This window comes from Mytilus edulis, chromosome 6 (genome assembly GCF_963676685.1).
Source record: "Mytilus edulis chromosome 6, xbMytEdul2.2, whole genome shotgun sequence".
In the NCBI taxonomy this organism is placed as follows: Eukaryota; Metazoa; Mollusca; class Bivalvia; order Mytilida; family Mytilidae; genus Mytilus; species Mytilus edulis.
Genome location: NC_092349.1, coordinates 1,323,644 through 1,348,507, shown reverse-complemented (window position 1 = coordinate 1,348,507; position 24,864 = coordinate 1,323,644). Strand labels below are relative to the sequence as shown.

General features: G+C 31.5%; 2 protein-coding genes across 6 annotated transcripts in view; one reads left to right on the top strand and one right to left on the bottom strand.

The window, feature by feature from the left end:
* The window catches only part of LOC139526915 (uncharacterized), a 350,297-nt gene that overhangs the window by 149,658 nt on the left and 175,775 nt on the right, over positions 1-24,864 (top strand). The gene's annotated exons all lie outside the window — the stretch shown is intronic.
* The window catches only part of LOC139526914 (uncharacterized), a 47,039-nt gene that overhangs the window by 6,617 nt on the left and 15,558 nt on the right, over positions 1-24,864 (bottom strand). For 4 of the 5 annotated variants that reach the window (XM_071322067.1, XM_071322068.1, XM_071322066.1 and 1 more), the window contains exons 2-4: positions 3,466-3,567; positions 1,700-1,790; positions 562-670 (exon numbers count right to left, since the gene is read on the bottom strand). The gene's annotated coding sequence lies outside the window, so the exon portion shown is untranslated. Of the gene's footprint in view, positions 1-561; positions 671-1,699; positions 1,791-3,465; positions 3,568-6,955; positions 7,034-24,864 lie in introns of those variants that run through there. The other variant, XM_071322071.1, reaches the window with a different exon arrangement.

Sequence of the window (24,864 nt, the reverse complement as noted above, 5' to 3'; positions counted from 1 at the left end):
GGATAATTATTGTATTGCACGACATTTGGTGGTAGAATATTTTGTTCTAATGATTTGTAGTCGATATGCAGACAATCATATTCCTTCTTTTCGGAAGATGTTTTCGGAAAATTTTCAGTCATTGTCGTCCTTTTTAATGACGGCACCATAAGAGTTTTAGAGGAAAACAAGAAACAATTTTCGACCAATGAAAACATGAGATCAAACGAACCCAATAGAAATAATTAACAGATCAGGAAAGGGATAAATCGAGTGAAAATCAGGAAATAACGCTTTATTTTCTTAAGTTCTGGTTACTGTTTCGGCTTCAATTAGCAAAAGTAAAGTACTATATTTCAACGCTTATAGTTTATGTATTATACAACATGAACAAAGTGTAATCATGTGTGTTTGTGAAATGCGATAATTAACAAGCAAATTATAATAAATTAAACACACACTATCAACAAAAGCATTATGTCCTAAATTTTCAAACATAGTTGCTGCTATTCATTAGCTGTTAAGTTTTATCATAAAGTATTGTGTATATCTTCAAATAGAGGCAAACGTAATACTGCTTACTTTCTATGATGAGATGGAAGGTTTTCTTCAACCCATTTTTTAAAAACAGGATAGTCTTCTAAGCATTCTTCAATTGATTATCCTACTATTTCGTATTTTGGTTGGGCAACTAGAAAAATAAAAAACAGGCTTCTGTAATCAATTATTTCTATCATATGTTTTATCAATGTGTGGAAACTGTGTCTGAAAAAAAAATGTTTGCCCTCATAATTCAGTCAAATAAAGAACAGTTAATTGATTTTAAGATACTGTAGATAATTATCCTTACAGTTTTTCAGAGTATGTGTGAGTATTTTCCTTTAAGCTAAATTGATTGATTGATTGATGTTCTTAAAAAAAATCTAAATTTTCCAATGTGCGTTGTTTTGTGTCTGAGGACTTCGTTCTCACTGTCAGATCTGTTAAATGCATTCGACATAAGTCGGCGTTGATTTGTTCCATGGGGAAAAGACATTCATTTTACAGTTGTATTTGGTGGTCGCTGATAGAAATACTGCCGACCACGTTTCATTAATAGAAGAAGATTCAACGTTTTTTTTTGTCATAGTCATAAAGCTCTTCAAGTGTTTTTCTTTGTTGAAACTGTCATTTGTTGTTGTAGTGATTAACATTATGACACAATGTTGACTGTTGTGTCTCATTCTTTTAAACGTATTATGTCTGTGTGTTTAGCTTATACATTGTTGGTAATATAATTAAATTTAATACAACTTACATCCAAATGATGGTTTAAATGTATTTTTGTAGCTATACACTGTTTTTTATCAACCATTTTCTGCATTTACCAAGTCAGGAATATGACAGTTGTGTACCATTTGTTTGATGTTTTTAAGCTTACAAAGAGAACTTTACTATTTTAAGTTTCCTTAAAGTTCTGTATTTTTGTTAATTTACTTTTATTATTCATCATTGGCTTTCAAATTTATGAGGTCCGACAACAAACGACAATAACTTAAAAACCGGTTCCTGCTTTATTGCGTGCTCTTGGTAGATTCCTTAAACATTGAAAAGTTTCTTATTTATGTCTCTTCCTGTGTATAACTAACGCTAGATGTGCTTTACATTAATTGAAGTGAGGATAGTTATCCTCCACAAATTTTAAAATAGAATAACCTTGTAAAAAGGTGTAGATACGTACTTCTTGTTGCACTTGATTTTGCAATTTCATTACCAACTCTTTTCCCGTCCATTTTAGATACTTTAACAGATGGAAATTGCTCTCCTTCTCTCTGTAAAAGACTTTTATAAATATATGGGTGTCATCAAAGTAAACGGTTTACTTTCTACCATAGCATTTTTAAATATTTTATTGTTGTTGTAATACCAGAAGCTTTGAGAATCTGGAACACCTGTGAATTATGTTATTGCAGAAATATTATGATGCACTTATCATGCTTTTTGCAGTTAGATTTTTTATACTAATTTAATATTTAGATTTTTTGTTTTCTTTAGTTTTTGTTTGCTTGATTGGGTTTGATTATTACTTTCCTCTTACTAACTTATACAAAGTCAGCTGTTGTCGCCTAAATTTACGAAACAAAATGAATCCAAATACCCCCTCTCCATAAACGGTAGACACTAACAGTAGATCACGAAAATGACTAGAACACATTATACTTAATCATTCGATAATTTGATGTACTAATTATCTTCCTAGTTTGTTCGCTAAATTAAAAATATGGTATATTTCCTAATGTGGAAACTGTTTTTATGCACCATTTATGGTCATTATGTTTTCTGGTTTGTGCATCCGTCCGTCCGTTCGTCCGTCTGTCTCGCTTCATGTTAAATTTTTGGTCGATGTAGTTTTTGAAGAAGTAAACTCCAATCAACTTGAAACTTGGTACACATGTTCCCTATGATATGATTTTACCCCGTTTGCATGGTCCACTGAACATAGAAAAGTATAGTGCGGATGGGGCATCCGTGTACAATGGACACATTTGTGTTTAAATTTTACCAGAATATTCTAATTGTAGTTGTTTTGACTGGTGACAACACGGAACTGGTATACAAATCTTGAAATGTCATTATACTGAAATATCCTTAAAATTATTAAAAAAGAATGTTTCTGTATTAAGGTATATATATTATAAAAGACTGCAAGAAATTTGGGAAATATCATTAAATTTGATCTTTTACGGTTGTATTGACAGATGATTGGAGGCGCGAAAGATTTTTCAGCATGCTGCAATAGACAGAAAATAAAAAACTGTTTTGTGTCTTCTAAATGAATAAAGTAGTCAGAGCTATTGTTTGTTAGCTTTCTAAACATCGAAAATAAAGTAAAGCAATCATGATTAGAACACTCACATTATTACATAATAGGATTAGTCACTCATATTTAAAAGATAGATCAAACCTATTTATTTTGTCTGTACCAACAAAGTAAAGGATCTGACTGAACATCCTTAGTATGTTGTTATAGATTGGAATACACTTTCAAATAGTCTAATCGCAAAGCAACACAACAACACATTCAAAGCAGAAGCAAAACAACTTCGGACAAAAATTAGTAAATGCGTATCTAGTTTTTTTTTCATTTATACATGTTACATGTATATACATTGAATGTATACCAAGCTTCCTTGTTATTCATTTTATCAAAGTGGTATACACTTAACTGGTCCCACTTGAAATACATAGATACTCATTCATATATTTTAGCCTAACTGTACTTGTTTTATTTCATACTTTAACCTATTTCATTTTTTTCAACTGTTAATTTCCTCATTGAATTTACATCCCAAATTTTATTCATATGAACCGTATTTACTCCATGTCCATCTCATATCATTCATAACATACTATTTCCAATGGATTATTTTGAAATATCATACAAACTTAATGTGTAATGGATAGATCAAAATTACCCTTTCACTATCTTCTAAAATATCATGTTACCTTAAATTTCCTTTTTGTTCCTTTTTCATTGCCGCTGCATTTATTTGATTGGACTCTCCGCTCCATCCTGTTCATTGAACAATCTGTTTTCGGGAAATTATTCTAAAACAAAATGCAATGGTTCTTGTTATAAATTGCAGGACTTTGACATATACAGTATGTATACCTTATTTATACGTAGATAATTTAGTTAACAAAATCCCCAATTGACTTAAATGCAAACTAATGTCTTGAATTACATTTATACCTGATTAACCTTTAGATATCAGAAGCTGTCATGTAGCATGCGTTAAAGAAGAAATATAGTACCACCTTATGAAACAATAAATATAATCTCATCATAGATACCAGGATTGAAATTTTATATTTACGCCAGACGGGCATTTCGTCTTCAAAAGAATCATTAGTGACGCTCGAATAAAAAAATGTTGAAAGACCAAATAAAGTACGAAGTTGAAGAGCAATGAGGATAAAAGATTCCTGAAAGTTTTGATAAATACAGATAATCTTTTCCTGAGAAAGAAAAAATAGATTTTTAAAAAATCAAATTTTTAACAGTTTATCTATAATCATATACATATCAATGATAACTAGTAAACGTCTCTCGTCATTTTTTAGCCATTCAAATTGTCATGTTTGTTTTTGTTTATTTAATGTTTGTTTATGGTTTTTTGGGGGGGTATTGGGAGGGGTGTTGATAAAAGCGCTCACACTGACAGGTCAAAATGAATAAACATGTAGTGTATTCTTCTTAGACAAATGAAGAAATACAAAAAAAAGATTTCATAAAAAAAATGTCATGTTTATAAACATTGTAGATTAACACTTAATTCATGCACTGACCCCCATTGTTTTTCAACCCTATAGAAATTATTGTTTTGAATGGACCAAGTTTAACACATCTATCAAAACATATTTATTACAAACATTATCTAACAATCAGAAAAGCAGAGGACTTCAGTGTTATACAAAAATCACTCACCCAAATTGGTGTTATCTGATGACTTATATTTATTCACTGAATTTACCACTATACCACATAATGAATAACTGCATTTGTTTGTTTCGTATATTGTGTGTGTGTATTTTGAATTTACCAGTTTCGAATTTGTCATTATTTGCCTAGCTTTTACCAGTGAACTTTATTATAACTTACACATATGAGGATGGATTTGTTTATTTTTGATAATGTGCTTTGTCTATATGCCTCTCGGTGTTACTTCGATACATATAGCGTGGCTCTGTACTTGTAAGTATTATTGTACTGTGGTAAATTTGTGTATTCGTTATTATCACATATTTGTTACGAATACGTTGGGTTTTGCATATGCAATAACCTCAAAATTGCCCGGGGCAAAAAAGACGATATTGATATTGTGCCCGGATTCCAAATGACGTCACGTCATTGCGTCCTTGACGACACTCTTGTGATACAAAATTTATAATTTTACCTGTTATGTTTCATTAAATTGGTATAATTGAACTTTATGTCTCTATTCTGCAGAACTTAGATATGTGATAAATAGATTATAACATGTCTTTTCCATATTGGCCCTGGTATCATCCCTTGACCCATATCGGCCCTCGGCTAAAGCCTCGAGGCCGATATGGGAGTCTCGGGATGATACCAGGGCCAATATGGAAAAAGCCATATTATAATCTATACTTATTTTTTTTATTTTTTTTGTGATTAAGATTATAAAACAATGTTGACTGTTGTGCCCCTATTTTTGACAATTTTACCTGTCAAATCTGTTTGTTTTGTTCACGCATCGTTGTCAATATAATATAATTTGATGAGACTGTCATACAAGTGAGAGGTTAATCTAACTATAAAACCAGGTTCAATCAACAATTTACTACATCAGAAAATGCCAGTACCTAGTGTTAGTCAGGAATGTCATAGTTGTTGTCAATTCTTTTGATGTGTTATTTTTTATTTTGCCTTTTGAAAAGGGACTTTTCGTTTTGAATTTTCCTCGGAGTTCAGTTTTTTTGTGATTTTATTTTTCAAGCTGAATATTCAGTGAATAATTGAACCGATGATTTTTGTCATATATTTATAACTAGGTTCTTATTGGGGGATTACGTTGGTTTTATTGGTAGCGCATTTACCTTGTTCGTTTAAGTTTGTTTTTCACTTACTCTTTTTTTTTTTCTTTTTTTTTTTAAATTCTTTTATAGGAAAGGCAGCTAAACATTGTTCTAAAATGGCTTAGAAAACCTTTTGTGTCGACCAAAAGGATATTTAACAAACACGTTATCTGAAAAAAAATGTCATATGTTTGAAGCATTGTTTCGTATCTTTTTTCCATTTTTGTTATCAAAACGCTGTTTCATGGTAGCTCATGTTATGACTGCCTTTGAACTAGCATGGTGGGTTTTGCACATTTGCAATCAAAAAAAGATACGCATGCCGAGTTGTGGTTCTAAATATTGTCCCGTTTGAAGGCGACATAGTAATTATTTTTTTTTTATTGTCGTTCATTATTTGCAAAATTCAAAATATGTAACTCTATCTGAAGTAGTTTGTTAAAACCTTAAAAATACTACAAATCGTATCTAACCTATATTGAAGTATGTCAGCGTTATTAAAATGATTAGGTAACATGCATATCGCCTTACAATCTTAGTATATTTCAAGTATTTTTTTTTCAAATATGAAACAAGATATGTTAGCCACAATGAAGTTATATTACACAGACTCTATAATTTTAGTTTAGCAACTTTGAAACAAACACTTCACTTGTTAATCGATTACAAATTTCTTCTTGTTAATATTTGAATGTTCTGTTCGCTACTAAAGATTCAATATTCAATCAAAATTACACTTTATGAAATTAGTTCGTCGAAAGAACTAATGATAAATAAAGGCAACAGTAGCATACCGCTGTTCAAAACTCGTAAATCCATGGACAAAAAACAAAATCGGGGTAACAAACTAAAACCGAGGGAAACGCATTAAATATAAGAGGAGAACAACGACATAACACTAAAATGTAACACACATAGACAAAATCCCACGAGAATAACAAATATAACATATGTATATAACATCAAAACCAAATACATGAATTTGGGATAGACAAGTACCGTGACACGTCTTATCGCAATGTGAATTAACACTCAAAAATAAGAGAAAACAAACGACACAACGTTATAATGTAATACACACAGAAACGAACTATAATATAACAATGACCATATTCCTGACTTGGTACAGGGCATTTTTAAAGGGAAAAATGGTGGGTTGAACCTGGTTTTGTGGCATGCCAAACCTCGCACTTTTATATGGCCATGTGAAATATAACATCAAAATGACAACACAGGACTACAATATAAATAAATTGGAGAACACAATTGACAAAGAATCACACGAACAACAGCCAACAAAAGGCAACAAGTTCAAAATTTTAATACGCCAGAAGTGTATTTTGTCCACACAACCGAATAATGTGTATATCAAGTGATATGATATAATTTATCTTACCTCAGACACGGTCACAGATGTACACTATACATGTACACGTTAGTGCGCGGTAAAATATTTGAAAAAGGGAATTCCCAACTTTCACTTTTAGTTTGATTTACAGGAAATAACATATCTGTGCAATGACTACGCACTATCCACGGATCATGTCCGTGAAACTGTACTTACTTAAGGCTGAGACTAAAGGCTTTTATAATTCAAGTTTATAGAGAAAGAAAAACTAAATGATATATATAAACAGTATTGGTTATAAGTTTTATTCTAATCTCAACTTCATATACGGTCATATACAAGGAGTAAAACAAGGAGATGTACTGAGCCCTTCACTTTTTAATTATTATATTAACGACCTCACTAATGCTTTAGTCAATTGTAATTCTGATCCAGTTGTAATTGGGGACTTTTCTTTAAATATTATTCTTTATGCAGATGATATTGTTTTATTGTCTCAAAGTAAAAAAGGACTACAAAATAGTCTTAATGCTTTATATGATTATTGTGATTGTTGGAAACTACAAGTTAACACAGATAAGTCCAAAATTATTGTATTTAATTCAAATGGTAAAACATTTTTGGACGAATTTACTTACAATGATTCTTGTATTGAAACTGTTAGTCATTATTCTTATTTAGGTATTGTAATAAAATGTAATGGTTATTTCAATTTAGCCATTAATACTCTTATGGAAAAGGCAAGAAAGGCCTATTTCAAAATTAAGAAAACTGTTGGTCTGAATAATCCATGTAGACTACTTGAAAAATTGTTCGATATATTAATATCACCTATACTGATGTACTGTTCTGAAATTTGGGGTGTTAACTCATCATTAAGGGACTCTGAACCCTTTGAAAAATTACATATTAAATTTATTACAGAAGCACTTGGTGTTCATTGCAAGGCTTCAAATGATGCTTGTCGTGCTGAGCTTGGTAGAATTCAACTCAAAAATAAAATTGTTTTTTCAAGCATAAATTTTCTAGAGCATATACTTTCATCAGAAAATACACTTGTAAATCAAATTTTCTATGCAACAAGATTTTCAAACCCCTGGATCCTAAAAACTCAGTGCACTTTACAAAAATTAGGATATTCATATCTTGTTGAAAAAAAGTTGTCTAACAAAGCAGCACTTGGGACAAGTAAAACAGAGAATTTATGATCAGTGCTTGCAAAATCAAAATGCAAACATACAGGAGTCTTCTAAGCTCAGTTTCTTTCGTCAAGTCTACAAAATGGGTCAAAGACCATCATATGTTGATTCACTAAACAATTTAAATGATAGAGCAGCAATATGCAAAATACGCATATTAGTGCACATCCTTTAATGATTGAAAGGGGAAGACATCTTAATATTCCTAGATAGGAAAGATACTGTCCTGTCTGTAAAAATGGGGAAATTGGGGATGAACAACATTTCTTATTAAAATGTAATAGATATACCTCAAAGCGAGAAATATTAGAAAATAAAATAAATGTAATATTTCAAATACAGCGTAACATTACCGCTGATGAAAAAATATCTCTATTGGTCAATAATAGCTCAGCATTATTACTTAGACTGTCTTCCTCTTACATATCAGAATGTCTAAATATAAGAAATAGTGAACTTATATAATACATCGTTTTGTAACTTTTCATAATTTAGCATGATATGTTATCATGGAACCTTTCATTCTACCATGTCAATTATTATAGTTGTATGTAATGCCATAGGTCTTAACCATTTATTGTTAATGAGTTTGTGCCAATAAAAATATTTGTATTTGTATTTGTATACGTGTGTAATATCAAGTGTAAAGCACACAAGTGAGTGACGTTATCATGGACACAATTGTTGACATAAAGAGAATCTATTTCAACTCTTGCATTTGATTATAATTTCAACGTGATAAATTAATAAACATAATATGCACGCTGGCGGTTTTTTTTTTTAAATTGACTGAACTAATATTACATCTCTTTTCTGCTTGTGAGAAAATGGTTGCTAAAGTTATTCATAAATTATATAATGAATGGCACAGCTTATCTGATTTTACGAATCTAACTGATTCTGAGGTTTTGACATTCTCCCTGACTAGGCTACACACAACCGGCTGTTGTGTAAACTTTCAATTCAGTTAAATCAAATGTAAATTTGGATTTCACCGGGGATTGTTTCAATTTTAAAATTAAGCATTTTAACAATTAGATTGGAAAGTGTCGCCGACTCTAATTCAATTATTTACTGTCAGGTTAAGTGATTCATTTTGATTTTTATTAAACTATCCTATATTTCTTCTGACGTGATTGTTGCTTTTAATTATGAAATAGTCGCGTTTGATGGCGTCTGTCATAATAATTCTTGTTTAAATCTACATTCAGCTTCCTTTTTCCACAAATCGCGAATGTTTGAAGTACAGGCATGAAATTACGGATTTTCTGTTTATAAAGCTGGCTGCTAAAAAAACATAACGAAGACGTGTAGTCGTTGTCCTTTAAAAAAAAATGTTTTTAATAGTTCCGCTGGTTCGATGACACCTCGTTGCGTGTTGAAAATCATATGACTGCGCAAATTAATGAGATATATTCAAATCCAACATTCCAAAATAAATAAATAAAAGTTTCTGGAAGCAGAATGACTTTGAATTATTCAAGACAAACTACATCATTTAACAATGCCTTGTTGCCATCATGAAGTCGTTTAAATACCTCCGAGAACTCAACAGATTAAAAACTAAGATCTTATTCCGGATTAATATACAATAATAGGTCAATGTCAGAAAAATCAATATAAACTTTTTTGTATGAGGCTGAGAAACTGGTGAAGGGCTGAGTTTTACTGAGCTATTTCCCAGTTTTGTGCCGAATACAAAACCCGTTTATATTTAATGACATTCACCTACTACTAGTATTGTTTTTATATTGCAACTAAAATCGATACATAGATAGCAATTTAAATTATAACACAAATTTCAAACCTATTTTCATCCCTTAATGAACACCTGGTTGTTGAAAAAAAGTGTTATAAGTTTTATTATAATCCATTCTTTAAATACATGTTTACAATAAAGTGTAAAGCACAAAAATGATAACGTCAAGGAAAATGTTTTAACATTTATAAAGATAACAAAATAATACAATTCCCCAAACAAACACACATCTAGCTAAGCTCATAATTTAACTCAATTAACCAACGAACCGCGTTCGACATGAACTTCGTTTCAGTACATATAAATATTCAAAGTTTCCGCTTAAATGTACAACGCTACACAGGCAAATTTTGTTCACGTAAATATCACGTGAAATTCACGTGAATTTCACGTGAAATTTTTCACGTGAGATTCACCTCAAACGAGCTTATACATGAAACTCACGTGAAATTTTTCACGTGAATTTCACGTGAATCTGATGTGAAATTCATGTGAATTGAGATTAACGTGAAATTTTACATGTGAAATTCACGTGAATTGAGCCTTCACGTGAAACTCACGTGAACTTTTCACGTGAAATTAACGTAAATCGAGCTTCTTTTAAAAAAAATGAAATTAAAGTGAATTCAGCCTCAATCACACAAATTTCACAGGATTTGAGCTAATTTAACATTCTTCTTAGTCTTGACCATGTGTTCGTACTTCCATCCTATTTCTACTTTCTTTGTTTCCAAATGTTTTTGGTCTTAAACGAAGAAAGCAATAAAATCATCACAGGTTATAAATAATATCCAGGGCACCTTAGTTCACTCCTAGAACTATTTTGGTTGTGTTGGAGTCTCAATCCTTATTTGTAAATGATTTATGGACTTTATAGGAGATGTTTGCACTGATGTATATTTCATTTCAGTTGATTTTTATTATGTATGTATGAATAAGTCATATTGTGTGGTCATCAGTTTTGACACAAACCAATCACATAATATGGAAAAGTACCTGCACAAGATGCCAATTCTTTTTAAGAAGGTTTTAAAGAAGAACAAACAGTTCACCTCGCAACATATGCATGTACCCATTTAAAGCCAGAAAGCGTTTCAGTGTTTGTATTAAATTTCATCTTAACTAAAAGAAAATATTCAAGGAATTTGATGTTGATGGCTATTCTCGATTCATAGATCGTGGCATATCTTTAAGACACCGGTCTTTTGTTGAGGACTGCATGTTAGAACCTAAATGCCTTCAGGTGTTTTTGTTGTAGTATTCATTGCTGTCTGATTGATGTTTACCTCATATCTATTGTACTAATAAACTAAAATAGAAAGTTCTGTGAAATATAGCTGATATACAAATGTACCATATTGAAAGTCTCTCTGTAATTTACAATCATTTACTTCTTATTTCATATATGCAAAAATAGTTTGTTTTTCTCATTTTAACCCTGATCTTAAGGTTAATGCATAATGTTGATCTCAAAGCTTGGCTGCACAATAAGCTAAAAAAAATTGTTATTTCATTTTTTTATATAAAATTCATTTTAAAACATTTTCATTTTTTACTGTAACATGTATGTTGACACAATAATTTGAATTGTATTATAATTCTGAAAGTACTTGAGGTTGAAAAAATATACACAATAGTTAATTCCAGTTGGTTTACACTTCTTTAATACACCACTACTTTGACTCTGTTAATAATGTTTAAGACTCCTCTTCTGCATATAATTGCGTTTTGTTCCCAAGGATTCCTTTATACATTTGCACTTATCATCCTAAGATGTTGCTCCAATAATAAAATCCTGTAATGCATACTTAGCAATCAGACTCTTGGAATACTTCCTACAGTTCCTGTAATATAACAAAATCAGCATGTTTGTATTTGTAGTCAAGCAAAAAAGATTACATCAATTTAACATGTTTAATCTCCAATGATTTATCAAACTTATAAAAGGAGATAACTGTAATTTATTTTAAGCTTTGACATGATCAATTGGTGATTTGATGGTGATTATTATTTACCCAGTTAACATAACCAATCATGACTGTTGTGAACGTTAAATATCGCGGCAGTACCTTTTTGTAAACGTAACGTCGTTACCGGCAAATTTGACAGTTGCTGATTTAACGTTACGAAATTCCGCCAACATGTGGCGTTCGAATAGCATCTTTGTTTTCTAGCTTGTTATGAACCTTACATTTCTTTAAGTTACTTGTATTTACATGCTTTATATTGTTAAATCGGTGTCGAGACGTACGAAATCATGCTTGCTTTCTTTATAATTCATATTTATGTACGTACTGACAGTTATTTACATGATAAACCTTGACCGGTAAGGAACTATATTCTTACACGCAAGGATAAGGCGTGCTAAGAACTATAACCAGATGCTCCGCAGGGCGTAGCTTTATACGACCGCAGAGGTTGAACCCTGAACGGTTGGGGCAAGTATGGACACAACATTCAAGCTGGATTCAGCTCTAAATTTGGATTGTGATTAAATAGTTGACACAGCGTTAGGTTTCTGACACAGAATGAATGTGTTCTAATGAACTTAAAATTTTTATTTTCTCTTAGAGCAATTCACTATGCTGTTGAATATTAATCCTCTCAAAAAAATGTTTGAAGAAATTTTCTTTTTATTTATGAAATTTCAAATGAGAAAAATTGAACCCAATTTTTTTAATCACATCCCCCTTTCCCTTATTCCAAAACTAATCTCAATTAAAATTTCTAATGGAGTTTGCAACAATAACTACTCATTTAAATACATCATAAAATATTAAGATGTAAAAAAAAACTGCTTGTTATCACTGAATGGTAAAGATTATTTTAATTTATCAGTTGGTAGTAAAAAGTGAATATACATTGTATATTGTATATAACAAAGATTTAAGTTGATTCTGAACAAAGAAAGATAACTCCAATTAAAAAAAATTCTTGCTATTGCACAATATTGTGCATTTAGATATCTCTTGCTTACTATTCTGGACAAAGAAAGATAACTCTAATTAAAAAAAAAATAGCTATTTCACAATATTGTGCAATTAGATATTTCTTGACATTGCGCAATACTGTGCAATTGAAAAGACTTGCTATTGCACAATACTTCATATAATAATTTTAGATCCTGATTTGGACCAACTTGAAAACTGGGCCCATAATCAAAAATTTAAGTACATGTTTGGATTCAGCATATCAAAGAACCCCAAGATTTCAATTTTTGTTAAAATCAAACTAAGTTTAATTTTGGACCCTTTGGACTTTAATGTAGACCAATTTGAAAACAGGACCAAAAATGAAGAATCTACATACACAGTTAGATTTGGCATATCAAAGAACCCCATTTATTCAATTTTTGATGAAATCAAACAAAGTTTAATTTTGGACCCCGATTTGGACCAACTTAAAAACTGGGCCAATAATCAAGAATCTAAGTACATTTTTAGATTCAGCATATCAAAGAACCCAACCCATTCATTTTTTGTCAAAATCAAACCAAGTTTAATTTTGGACCCTTTGGACCTTAATGTAGACCAATTTGAAAACGGGACCAAAAGTTAAGAATCTACATACACAGTTAGATTCGGCATATCAAAGAACCCCAATTATTCAATTTTGATGAAATCAAACAAAGTTTAATTTTGGACCCTTTGGGCCCCTTATTCTGTTGGGACCAAAACTCCCAAAATCAATACCAACCTTCCTTTTATGGTCATAAACCTTGTGTTTAAATTTCATAGATTTCTATTTACTTATACTAACGTTATGGTGCGAAAACCAAGAAAAATGCTTATGTGGGTCCCTTTTTGGCCCCTAATTCCTAAACTGTTGGGACCTAAACTCCCAAAATCAATACCAACCTTCCTTTTGTGGTCATAAACATTGTATTTAAATTTCATTGATTTCTATTTACTTAAACTAAAGTTATTGTGCAAAAACCAAGAATAATGCTTATTTGGGCCCTTTTTTGGCCCCTAATTCCTAAACTGATGAAACCAAAACTCCCAAAATCAATCCCAACCTTTCTTTTGTGGTCATAAACCTTGTGTCAAAATTTCATAGATTTCTATTAACTTAAACTAAAGTTATAGTGCGAAAACCAAGAAAATGCTTATTTGGGCCCTTTTTGGCCCCTAATTCCTAAAATGTTGGGACCAACACTCCCAAAATCAATACCAACCTTCATCTTGTGGTCATAAACCTTGTGTTAAAATTTCAAAGATTTCTATTCACTTTTACTAAAGTTAGAGTGCGAAAATTAAAAGTATTCGGACGACGACGACGCAGACGACGACGCCAACGTGATAGTAATATACGACGAAAATTTTTTCAAATTTTGCGGACGTATAAAAACCGGACTTTTCTTATAACGAAACGAATTTGAACCGAGCTTGAAAGAATACAAGAGGTAATAACGCATACACGAAAAACACATTCAAACGTTTTAACATATTGTATTTCATTTACCTGTATTTATTATTATTGATAATAATAATCTCTGATACTTTTAAAAGTTGTTTAGTCATTATTTAATATCCAGAAACCAAAGATATTGTTTTAAATTAAAGATTGGCAACAATCTTTACAATGACCCATAAAACAAATACTGTCAAGCAAATAATACCAAGTCCAAGGTCAGAATCAAAGCCTTAAAGGCTGTAAAAGCAATTGCTGTCATGTTAATGTTTGGGGACTTTTATTTTTCATCCACATATATATAATAATTAAACCTGACATGAGTGTTGTCTAGTTAGAAGTAAGAAGGTTTTAACTTTATATAAATAAAAGACTTTAGCAGAAAGTCATTTTTAATATGTTTTATATTTCACAAGGAGACAACACGTTTACCAGGCTAAAGTTGGGGTCAAATATACATGTGCTGAAACATATAACTCAAAAAGAAATCATCATGGATTATCCCCTGGTAGTGTTTGTAACTGGGCAATAATTTCCTTTATTGATTTAATTTTAACAATTTTCATTATCAATTTATATTTAACCATTAACACAAATGATTAAGTTAAAACATTTCAACTTTCCAGACGCAAATGTTAAAAAACGGGAAAGAAATAAAATATCTTACAAGACATAAACATGTAAAGAATAAATATATATTTCAGCTTAATAAAAATATTTTCATAATGGTACTTTGTCATCATTTTTAAAACTAAGTTCCAAACATTATTGCTCAGTTGATATACATGTATGTCCTTCTGATGCGGTACGAGCACAGGCACTTGTTTCTATCCAAAATAGTTTTATATGGATAGCCGACCTTCCTATGGATAGAAACAAGTGCATGTGGGTACGAGATAACTATAATTCTCATGCAATCCCGAAAAGGGGGGGGGGGGGGGGGGGTCATCACAGACAAACATGACATTAAATCGTTTTCACTGATGTATTGTTTAGGGCCAGTTGAAGGACGCCTCCGGGTGCGGGAATTTTTCGCTGCATTGAAGACCTGTTGGTGACCTTCTGCTGTTGTATGTTTTTCTATGGTCGGGTTGTTGTCTCTTTGACACATTCCCCATTTCCATTCTCAATTTTATTATACGAACAAGAACAAACAGCTCTACGTTGCTTTGACATTTATCAATTTTCAGGAAACATTGCGAAAAATGATCTTCAATATTTCGAAAACATGTGAAATAAAATTGCTAACACGGTGGACCGTCGAGTGTCAACAAACGTAGTAGACTTGTTCACTGAAAAGACGAGGATAATGGTTTCATCTGACATTTGTTATGCATTCCCAGTTTTGATCATGATATTTAAAAAGACGTACTTTTTTTCAATCTATGTAACTAGAAAATTCCAAATTGAAATATCTCTTCATCTGGACCGACTTGGCATCTACTACGTTTGGACGGGTCCATTTCATTAGTAAGGTGATCGATAAATATTACGGAGTTTGACAGAAAAGGAAAACGAACTTATTGTTATTTGTTTTCAACAAGGGTTTCGTTCCGCTAAATTATTTGCGCAAACAAAGTTTGTCTATTTTTAGATTACAGGTAATCATTTGACACTACGCATTAACCTGTGTAGTGATTTTGATTTTACGATAAATGTATGAATGAACGATAATTTTATGAATGAACAAGAGCACCTGACCTCTTAAAGAAACACAAATTAAACATATAAAACCGTATTTAATAGGAGATAATTCAGTTAAATTTTCAATACTAAATCAACAACTGAAATGAATCCATATTTTGTTGAAACATCGTACGAACGGCGGAAAACGGAATCGCAGTTATAAAAATGTACTTTTTTTCACTCGGACTTCTATGTTATTTGATAGTCAAACGGTTGACCCTTTAAATACAAAAATACATCTACAAGAACATATTCTGAAACTTCTTAAATCCACTAACGTTTTTTTAAAGTTTCAAGCTATGTATTGCATTAGAAAACATACATAGGTGTTAAAGAATGACAGACCAGGAGCCTGTTTAACAAAATACTATGGCTTGATATGGGCGGAGTCTCTGATCTGGGTCACAAAGATGGCCATACGCGATAGCATAAAAGCAATTGCTTTAAAAACCAAGGCAGACAGACATGTGCACCTTGCAATCCTTACCTACACCAAATATAGTTGATCTCTTAATTAATTATAGCTTGTATATAGTATACAACAAACAGACCAAAATATGAAACTTATTATTGACCAATGAATGATGAACCATGAATATCAGGTCATGGTAAGATGAACCCTGCCCAGACAGACATGTACACTATACAATCAGTTGCAGACAAGACAAAAATGGCATGATTCATGATACCAGTAATTGTTTAATCTTGGTCAAGCTCTTTTGATAATTTTCCTCAAACAACAAGCATAACACATGGGAATATCAATATGAAACAAGTGAAACTGCGAGCTACTGCTCACTGATGATACCCCCGCCGCAAGTGGATAATATTAATAGTGTAAAAATATGCAAGTGTTCGGTAAACAGGAAGTTGTCGAGTGATGAATCTGAAAACGCATCACACGGTATAGCTGACTTATATAAATCCTGAAACCAAATTTCAGAAATCCTTGTATTGTAGTTCCTGAGAAAAATGTGACGAAAATTTTCAACTTGGCTATCATGTGTAAAATCATACAAGTGTTCGGTAAACAGGAAGTTGTCGAGTGATGAATCTGAAAACGCATCACACGGTATAGCTGACTTATATAAATCCTGAAACCAAATTTCAGAAATCCTTGTATTGTAGTTCCTGAGAAAAATGTGACGAAAATTTTCAACTTGGCTATCATGTGTAAAATCATACAAGTGTTCGGTAAACAGGAAGTTGTCGAGTGATGAATCTGAAAACGCATCACACGGTATGGCTGACATATATAAATGTTGATACCAAATTACAGAAAGGGTGGATGTGTAGTTCCTGAGAAAAATGTGACGAAAGTTTCATGGGACGGACTGACTGACGGACTGACGGACTGATGGACGGACAGACAGAGGTAAAACAGTATACCCCCCCTTTTTTAAAGCGGGGGTATAATTTTAAAGCGGGGGTATAATAAGAATTGAAATCCTAGGAAATACAGATAATAAAATTATATTCTCATAAATTTATATGGACTGAAAAATGGTAACTAAATGCCTAATTCCATACATGTATATAGCAGATTAACTTTACCATTGATCTGTTGATTGATAGTATTTTTTTTATTTTGTCAGTTTGTGTCGACTCCTTTTTAAATTTGCACAGGCATGACAGGATTCTGCATCTTTGTTATATACCATTTTGACTACAAATACTGTAACAAATACATACCAGTTTAAGTTACATGTACTGTTGATCTAGAGTCTCCTCTACATGTATATCTAATCAATTCATTCATTTATTGTATAGCTTCACTTCCACTTACATCTTGGGAGCTACAAATATGTAATTGTTAAAATTTAAATTCCATTAACATGATTAATTATTATAAATATATAAGCATTGAACCTGATAAATGTTTTCCAAATAAAAAAATAGGAATACAACTGGAAATTCATTTACCTTAGATATATGTCAAATTCACACAACCAACTGTTGTAAAATTTAAAATATTTGCCAAGAGCAGTGAATCGGATAATTAGGTCAGACACTCACAGACATTTTTAGATTTCTTGGTTGACATACAGACATAACAGAGGAAAAAAATCAAATTTCTCTTTCGGTCAGACAAACCCTAGTCAGTTTGGCACAGACTGCAACGTTAACAGAGAAAACAATTGATTTTTTTTTACAACCAATAAGTGAACATCACTAGCAAAATGACTAGTACTAGTTTTCTAGATTGAACTGTTGCACATTTTGTCAGGATCATTAACAGCTGTATTGTTCTGTTCATTGTTGAAGGTCATAATAAAAGTAGCTTAAAAGTGCTTGCATCCCCTTCATGTTGAACATGGCTGATCATGATCATTTTTTTATTGGCAATCCTACCACATCTCCTTATTTTTAATTTACTATACCCATAATTATAAAAAGGTTTAGTCCATTACCCCAAAAAGTAATCCAAATCTTCCTTTTGAGGTATGGAACTTACAATGCTACATGTACAAAGTGGTACAATTTTATAGAGATCCTACACATACACAATTTATTGCCATGAAACATGAAAAATGCTTGTTTTGGACCATAATTCCAGATCAGTTTCTGCTAAAATAAAATAGTCTGAACTGAAACAAATGTTACACTTGATATGCAACTTGTCATGGAAAAACTATACAATAATCATGATAAATCATAATAATCAGATCAATATCTTCAAGCATATATACATGTAACCCCAAAAAAAGAAATAAACTGATTATTTGCATGAACTTAGTACATAGCTCTGCAAAAATAAAACATCTGAAGTTGTTTTTTCTGAACAGAATATTTAGAGCTTCATTTGTAAACTTGTTACTGCTTGTCATAATCTAAAATAAAAATATCTATAATAAGGGTGATGTTTAACCCTCCCCCCCCCTCCCACTTTCTGTATATGTATGTGCCAGTCCCAGGTCAGGAGCCTGTAATTCAGTGGTTCTTCTTTGTTGCTTTGTTTGTTACATAATGATATTTGTTTTTTGTTCATTTTTTTGTTTATTAATTCTGCCATTAGTTTTCTTGTTTTAATTTTTTACATGTACATTTGTGATTTTGGGACCTCCCATCAGGGTTGGCAAAAACCCGGGTTTTATGAGTATTGCCCAGCCCAGTGGGAAATACTGGGAAAACCCGGGTTTTACTGGGTTTTACTGAGTAATACTGGGCAATACTTGGTAATATAGAATACTGGCCTGAATTTTAAAGAGAATTCATTTATAAAACACAAATGCAATACATTTTTAAGATATATATAAATCTATTTTTATTTATAACGATGTTCCAGACCATATGAGTATTTGGACCGTACGCGTACGGTCCAGCTGATCATACGTTTTGGGATCATATTGGTTAAATTTAAACAAACATTTATCAAAATCTTTATTTTTAGTTATACAAATTGTTATTATTACAAAATAGAAGGCCGATGATAAAGTGAATAAGCGAACAATTGAAATTAAATATTTGCTTAATTGTATATCCGTGAATTCTATTTTTTTACTCTCGCCGAAGGTGACACTTGATTCTAATAAGAACGTCGTATTTTTTCACATTTACATGTTTTGTTAATGCATGTTCCTTTGCGTATGCATTTCTTTTGTAAAGTTCATAAATATTCTAAAACAGTTGTCCTCCCACATTATGTTTACTTCCGATAACTTCAATTTCAATGATCATACTGAGCTGCAATTAATGAATTACCGGCCTGCAAAATACAGGAGATTAACAGATTAAATAAGCGTGATCTTTTTAAATAGTTAATATATTAATTAAGTTTCTATGTCAAATGCTGTTGAACTTTTTATATCAATTGGAGATATAAGTCATGCTGATCTGTTATATACATTTGTATCTAATAAGCTTGACCAACTTCTTAATATCAGTCAGACCGTACGCGTATGGTCCGACCGTATGCGTATTTTGAAAAAGTACGCATACGGTCCAGACCGTACGCGTACGGTCCAAATACTCATACGGTCTGGAACAACTACATGTACATTTTGTACGTTTACTTGTTTGAGAGTCCTATAAGACATACATGTACAAGTGTATACTATACATTTGAGAAAGAATTATTCTAATAACTCTGAGATTTTTGTTTTCAACTATATATAGCTAATATAAAGAATTGACCAATTACATGTAATAATAAAGGGCTGCACTTTAGCGCATGATACGCCCGTTGCTCTTTTAACTTGTCTTTTATGCTTTAAATGAATTTATATGATCAACTAGAAATATATATACAAATCAAAAGGGATGTTACATTAATATATTCACCAAAGTTTCATAAAATCCCCCTTTTTTAAGTATAATCAAAGAGCTGAAAGCTCTGAAGAAAAATGACGCCACTGTCTCTAATATTGGGATAGTTTTTATGCAAGTCTTGATTTTCACATACCGTAATTAGTTTAACAATGCAACATGTCTCGTAAGCATATAATTGATATTCGTATATGTGTGTGTGTGTGAAGTGAAGGTGACAACTGGATGTTTTTTAAGACAAATGAATAGGTCAAGACTACCTGAATTGTACAAATAAATACTGTAGAAAGGCTTGTATATTTCTCACTGGTACATAGTCTGAATCCGGGTCCGTTCGCGTCCACTCATGTTCGCCCCTTTCACTTTCACACCCTACATGTTCGCACCCAATCTTAATTGGTTTTGTGTTTAATAACTCTGTAAGCAAGTGTTTTCTTATAAGTATAATTGTTGTCATTGTCTCAAAATAAAGTGAGACAGCATTTTTTTTGTTGTTGAATAAATCTTAATCATGTTTTAGATAGCGTATTGTTAAAAATTATAATAATCCTTTCTAAATAAAGTGGTATTTTGTCAACGTTTTATTTTGTGTTGAATAACTCTTAATCATGTTTTGGTTAGTGTATTGCTATAACTTTGTTTCATTGACTTCTTTCAAAATGAAGTGAGATTCTGACTATGTTTTTTTCTGTGTGTTGAATAGATTCTATTATGTTTTGGTTATAATAGTGGATTGCTATATTTTGGTTCCTATATTTTATTGTTTCGTTGTTTCGGATCAAAGGGACCAAGCTGTTAAAAACAATTATCTTTTGTGTTTTTCCTTTAAAATCTTCAATGTTTTCTAGTCAAACCGGCACCTGGTTAAATTGGCACCTGGACAAATCAGCACCTGTTTAAATCGACACCTGATATAGTCAATTCGTCACCCATGTTAAATATAAATTTTAACAGTATTTTAAGCAAAAAGAGTAAAAATAAGTAAGGGGTTGCCAGAATTTTTTTCAGTATTTAAGCAAAAAGAGTTAAATACTAACTTTCACATTTTTGGGTGTTCATGTACATTTTGTATATATTTATTTTTCTCAACTTAATGACTTTTTTGGTGTATTTTTAATGATATATATTGAGTAGTCAAAATAATTATTACGTCTGGCAAGGCTTTTTTAATTTTATTCTGGGACACCTTTCTATGACCGCAAGGCTATGTTTATTTTTTTCTGGGACGCCTTCCTACGAAGCCTTCCTACGAACTTCGTAGGAAGACATCACAGAAAAAAAATAAAATAGCCTTGCCAGACGTCATAATTATTTGGACTAATACATGAGATATTGGATATTTTTATGCATTATTTAAACCAGTTGAGCATTTTACAGGATTGTTTGTTTAATGCTTTTTAAACTTTACTGAAAAAAAAACACCTTAAATTTGCTTATTATTTGGCATGAAAGTTTGATTTATTGAAAGGGACTCATAGTTTTCCATTTTATTTTAATAATTGTCTAATTGTTAAAACAACAGCTTGGGTAAGGGCTTCGTTGTTTACCTTTATACACAACAACATAATTTCACTTTGGTTTCGTTGTTTACCTAAATACACAACAACATATTCACTATGTACTTGGTAACAGTTATTAATTAATTGAATAGAAAATATTATAACAAATATTATTGGATGCCGAATTGACGTCAAATAGCTGCCGATTTGACTAGATGCCAATTTAACCAGGTGCCGACTTGACTTGTACGTTTCAATTCCTCTGCGATCGTTTGTGGTATTTTCTTGAGAAAAACCTATTTTCCATCATCAAAGAGAAGAAGAAACTGCTTGAAAATGATTCTGGAACGCTTCATGATTGTTAAAATAAGTTAAATTCACTCAAAAAACAATTTTAAAACTTGCGATGTTTAAACAGGAAGTTTCAAAAGCACGTGTAAAAGAAGAAATTAACCGGTGAGAGTGGAAATCCGTACATAACAGATATCACTATAGTACGACTTTGAAAGCAAAACAGTTCCATCTTTTTGTAAAACAGTCTTTAATATACCTATCACATTAATGTTTGAAGGGTCTTAAGCTTATTCAAACCATAAAAGTCGGTATGAAACACCAAAACGGAATGAACAATAACCGATTACGTTTTGTAGTTTACAAATTCAAAACTGGTTCCCGTCAAACTACAACACTTGTTCGAGTGTAGTGGAATACAAGCAGAAACCAGTTAGTTTGTAAACTGGTTCCTGGCTGATTACTACACAATGACCTCTCCTCATATATCGCATGCATAATGATAACACAAGCAAATTCCAGTTTGTATAGAAAATAGTAAATACGAAACCAAGCGCGGTAGGCAGAGAAATGTAATGAAGTTCAGGTCGCCAGTAATGGAACAATGACTGCGTCATTTTCCAAAAATTCATTACTTAAGAAAACGTAAAATCTAAAATTTATAAAAATGGAAAGGGAGCTTATGTCAATAGATATAAACAATTTATCAAAGTTGCATAAAATTTTGTGAAAGTGTTAGTTATTGTCCCAAAATTGGAAATCCCCCCTTTTTTAAGCATAAAAATTCATAACACGGAAATGTAAAATCTGAAATTTATAAAAATTGAAAGGGAGCTTACATCAATAGATATAAACAATTCACCAAAGTTGCATGGACATTGGTGAAAGCCTTTTTGAGTAATTGTCTGAAGTGTTGAAAATCCCCCTTTTTTTATGAATAAAGCCCCATAAATCCAAAACTTAAAATCTGAAATTTATAAAAATTAAAAGGGAGCTTACATCAATAGATATAAATAATTCACCAAAGTTTCATGGACATTGGTGAAATAGATATAGGAAGATGTCGTGTGAGTGCCAATGAGACAACTCTCCATACAAATAACAATTTAAAAAGTAAACCATTATAGGTTAAAGTACGGCCTTCAACACGGAGCCTTAGCTCACACCGAACAACAAGCTATAAAGGGCCCCAAAATTACTAGTGTAAAACCATTCAAACGGGAAAACCAACGGTCTAATCTATATAAACAAAACGAGAAACGAGAAACACGTATATATTACATAAACAAACGACAACTACTGTACATCAGATTCCTGACTTAGGACAGGTGCAAACATTTGCAGCGGGATTAAACGTTTTAATGGATCCAAACCTTCTCCCTTTTTCTGAAACAATAGCATAACATCACAACAAAGAAAAACATACGATAAAATATCAATTGGCAGACTTAACTCAATCAAAAAACGTATGATTAAACAATGAACGAATAAATTTGATCTGCGATATCTAAATACAAATGCACAGTTAATTAAATATTAGAGACAAACATTCATGACCAAAAAGCTAACAAACAAATTCAAAAACAGGACATGACTGAGAAATATTTAACCAATCAATGTTCACTTTAGAAAAAAACCGGTTTTTTTATAATCTTGAAGTTTATACAAATGTTGTAAGAATAAGTGAAAAATTGAAGATATTACAAATAATCAAAGCTGGTGTACAGACAAGATCCATATAAATAAAAATAACAAAAAAGCATTATAAACAGTATCAACAGGTCGAATTAACAAGAAAATACGATTTGAGAGTACTCGCAGTTACTGACAGCTAGTTAAAAGCCAAAACCAATTAATAATAAAAAATCATGCATCAGAGACTAAAATCGACTAAAACACATCACAGGGATTTAGTATTTTAACGTCATTAATAGTCAAAGAAGACATGACTTGTGCAATGCCAAAAATAAATGTATCGACAGGTAGTAGTATAGTGAAGAGCGACTTCTATAGAAATAAAAGTTAACGTGTCTGTGTCTCTATACATCTCGCCTCAAAAGATAATGAAATTTAGTTATGTTTTAATTTGCTAATGACAATATCAATATTAGTGCCAATGTGAACTATATTCAGAGATGTAATTACAATATTGGTACGATAACCCTTACTTATAAGTTTGTTTAAAGGTTCGATGAGTTTACAAGGATCACATAGTGATTTCCTCGCTTTAAGTACAATATTACCATAAAATTTAGGATGTGAAATACCATTTTTAATAAGCTTTCTACAGGTATAGCCAAATTTACTAATCAAATCTTTGTATCTATGAAAGAATTTAGTAAAAGTTTTAAGTAATTTATGGTATCGAAATCCCTGACACAACAATTTACGAAGCCTTTTTGAGTTATTGTCCGAAGTGTTGAAAATCACCCTTTTTTTTATGAATAAAGCCCCATAAATCCAAAACTTAAAATCTGAAATTAAAAAAAGACGAAAAGGAGCTTACGTCAATAGATATAAACAATTCACTTAAGTTTCATGGAAATTGGTGAAAGTGTTTTTGAGTTATTGTCCGAAGTGTGGACGACGGACAGACGGACGGACGGACAGACAACGGTATACCATAATACGTCCCGTCTAAAAGACGACGGGCGTATAAAAATTACTTTGAAATAATTTATATGTACAAATGTACACAACTAATTAATACATTGTAATAAGACAAGTAATTATTCAGATAAGAACAAAGATATGTTTATATAACAATAATCAGCCTTTTCATTTCTATACGAGTTAATGACAAGACCCTGTAGGGTGTTTATTTAGCAATCATGATTGCATATA